Source organism: Lygodium microphyllum, chromosome 2, assembly GCF_053477565.2.
Source record: "Lygodium microphyllum isolate KBCC chromosome 2, Lygodium_microphyllum_v1.1.10, whole genome shotgun sequence".
NCBI lineage: Eukaryota > Viridiplantae > Streptophyta > Polypodiopsida > Schizaeales > Lygodiaceae > Lygodium > Lygodium microphyllum.
Window position 1 is genome coordinate 176,112,937 of NC_141136.1, and position 3,681 is coordinate 176,116,617.

The following is a 3,681-nucleotide window of genomic DNA, read 5'->3' on the forward strand; positions in this document are numbered from 1 at the left end:
GTTAGAATGTTTTTGCAACAATTTATCCTACTTACTTCAAATTGGGAATGGGTGAAAAAAAGCAAGCCAAGTAAGTATTTTCCTCTTCTCCTAGTTTGGCTATGGTGTTCACTAGCACAAGAGGTCTCCAAAGATGAAGAGGCCTCTAAAGACAATTTTGTGGAATTTTCAAAAGCTTCCATTAAAGTTGTAAGTCGTCGTTGTTTTCTTGCTATAGTTGTGTTAAAATTAGGCTTTTTTTGGGATATGTTTATCTCACAATAAAGAATCCATGATTTAGGATAGAGAGCTCGGATGCAATATCAACAATGGATTGAATTGAACTTTAAGGACAAAATGTGTTGTTGTATCTCTACTAAGTTAGGTTTCTCATTGATCATTGATACGCGTCAAGTCTTGGCAGGAAAAAATACAATTTATGCTTCTACAAATACATTCAAGGATCTAAACCTATCATGCAATCTCATGTAGGTGCTCTAGTCCAAGATGAACTTTGTGAGACCTAAGCAAAATCCAATCAATTACTCTGCCTATGATCCTAACTCCACCATACCACCATCTTATTGCATAAGCTCACAAAGGGTCCAACAAGACTACATGTTTCATCCTTTGAATGCTAAGCAAGATTGATCCTGCTTTGAAAGCATCTCAGGAAATCTGTGTCTATCCAACCAGAGAATTGGCTATCCATGTATTTTCATATGTATTTTTAAGGAAGTTCCTTTATAGAATTTGCTCATGTTGTCTAACTTGGTGTGATTTCCTAGCAAAATGATGAGGTGCTTCAAAATATGGCCAAATTTTATGCCATCACTTCTGTTCATGCCATCTCTTCATATTTTGCAAATAACAACTCTTTTTCCAGAGCAAAGCATGAGAAAATTGTCAATCAAGTTGTGATTGGTACACCATTAGGGACCATTAAAAAAGGGATGACTACAAAAATCATGAGCACCAACCAAATAAAAGTGCTAGTTTTTGATGAAGCTGATCAAATGCTTGCACAAGTTTGCTTTATTCTATATGTGATTCTTTCTTTTCTACATTATTCTCTCTTATAGATTAGGGTTCTCTCCTCCTAGAAAACAATGTTTTGACAACAATAATGGTGCACGTTTCTAGAAGTTGTGGGTATCACATTTAGAATTTTTGGTCGTAGAGCTATGGAACTGAGTGTGTTTTCTCTATGTTAGTGCTCGTAATGGTTTCCAAAGATGATTCTTCATGTATCATTAAGTACATCACAAAAAATACTGATGGCTGTCAGGTGTGTATATGTGGATATTTTCCTTAATAATATCATGTAGAATAAAGAAACAACCTTTCTCTTGTTGTATCAAGTCTCTTGGAAGGACCTTTGGTGTTAACATCCACCCCTCTAGCTTTATTTGAAACCATTTTTCATGTCATAAGTTGGTAACCATTTTTCACATCATTAGTTGTTGAGCAGGCTAAATATGGTGACTTTAGTTTGCATATTTGTATCATGTTACCTTATCTGTGTCATCATAACTCAGAATGGGGTCACATTTACACTTATTGAATGTGTAGGTGTTTTTTTTTTCTAAAACATTCAATGATCAAGTGAGGGAGTTCATAATAAAGATAGTCCCCCAAGGCAAACACTGTGTTTGTAAACAAATAAGATCTCTCTCTTGATGTTATCAAGAAATATCATGTAAAGTGCCAAAATGAATCAGTCAAAATTTTTATGCTTACTGATCAAATATTTCATGTCTGCTTAAAAAAATTTGGGTAGGAATTTATTTTTGTCAAAACCCAAAGTAGTGCAAGGCAATTACATAACAAACTAGTAGCAGTGAGACAACATGCACATCCATTCATGGTGGCATGTCTTTTGAGGATCGTGACCTCGTCATAAATGAATTCAGGTCTAAAGTGACATGTATTTTGATAACAATGGATGTGCTTGCTCAAGGTTTTGATCAAGTACATGTAACTACAAGTTCGTTTTAGGTGTACATATTGGTTTGTTGTGTGTAAGCTATTAGGTACAAGATTCTTGAAAATGGACCAACAGGTTTTTTGGTGTACCTTTCTTTGGATTTATTAGTATTGTTTGGTTTTTTTAATTGTTTGTCCTTTTTGTGGTGGGGATCTCAAGTCACTCTTGTGGTCAACTATGATCTACCAATAAAAAATGAATACCCCCATGAGCAAGACTATGAATTGTACCTACATAGAATTGGAAGGAGTGGTTGGTTTGGCAAAAAAGGTATGGAGTGATTCTCTTGAATCAAGCTAATTTGGATGATATGGGGAGGACTATATTGAGTGAAAATTTCTTGCAAGTATTGCTTTCAATCTCTTCTCAAACAAAAGTGACGAAGAAAATTTGAAGAAGATAGAAGGATACTTCAATTGATCTATTCATGAGGTGCAACATCTAGATGGCTGCATTTTTCTCTCATGTTTTAGTAAGGCAATTGTTTTCTTGCTAGATGAATAATGACATGTTTTTCATGTGATCATATAAAGTTTCAAGTTGCAAAAAAAAGCTACTCTTGTGTGAAGTTGGTGTTGGAGCTTTAATAGCACCATTCATGTGCAAATGTGTGTGAATAACATGCAATTTATGTCGCCTTCCATCTTGAGACTTGTTCTATAGTCTAAGAAACAAACCCATTCTAGGGTAGAGATTTCTTTGCAAGTGGTGATTTGTTATGGTTTGCAAGTGTAGAAGCACACATATGTGAGGGCCATAAGGGTTAGCAGTGGAATCACTTTAAAATGGAGAGACTTATGTTGGCTCAATATGACTTGGAAACTTTACCTATAATCTTCCTTACTTTCAACTTGGTGCCTATTGGGATAATCCCTTGCCATATGTCCCTCCTGTTCACATGTAAAGCATGTATTTGCAGCCATTAACTCTTTGCATTATTTGCTCCTCTTCTCAATCTTTGATCCTTTCCACACTACAAAGCATCGGTTGTACTTGTTGTCTCTATGAGTTCTGACATGCTACTAATGGTGGTCTTTATGCAATAATCCCTGATTTCCTAATTCTATGAGTTGTGACATGCTCTTGAAGGGGAATAGCATGATAAGAAGTAACGGATAGCAATGCACCCCAAAAATTCTCATCATATGCTCCAAATTTTAACATTGTGATGCATCCAGCTTATTCTGAGTAGTCAAAATATTTTCAAAGGTGCTCATTAGCCAATTAGAAGCAAAAATATGTTGAAATTGTTCCCATGTTGATGGCATATTACTTTGTATTAAAAGTGTGGACTATCAATATAATGCATTTTTCTTCAAAAAAGTGGTTTCCTTTCGAATCTTAGTTATCTCCCGAATAGGCTCCATCAAATGTTGAATGGAAATTCAAGATTTTGGCCCATCTTGTGCGCCAATAAAGGCCTCATACTTTATCCCTTTTCCACCCTCATCATAGTTCTTTGCTTGCCATTTGGAAGTCAAGTTATCATACATTGGCTGTTGTAAAAAGGATGCAGCTACTGCATTTGCATTATAACTAGCACCATTAGAAGCATTTGCATGACCTGCATTCATCCCTTGAGCCCCATACATTTGAGAAGGTATAGATGCATTACCATATATACCACATTGTGCCCTAGGTATTATGCTAATTCTACAATACATGGGGTTGTGCATTCCACCAACCATACTCGAATACATTGGATTTCGCATTCT

At 35.7% G+C, this 3,681-nt stretch overlaps 2 pseudogenes; both read left to right on the forward strand.

Annotated features, from left to right (window-relative positions):
• Positions 1-336: 336 nt before the first annotated feature.
• Positions 337-1,173, forward strand: LOC148040642 (DEAD-box ATP-dependent RNA helicase 38-like; annotated as a pseudogene).
• Positions 1,174-1,201: 28 nt separating this feature from the next.
• On the forward strand, positions 1,202-2,386 carry LOC148040643 (DEAD-box ATP-dependent RNA helicase 38-like; annotated as a pseudogene).
• The last annotated feature ends 1,295 nt before the right edge of the window (positions 2,387-3,681 follow it).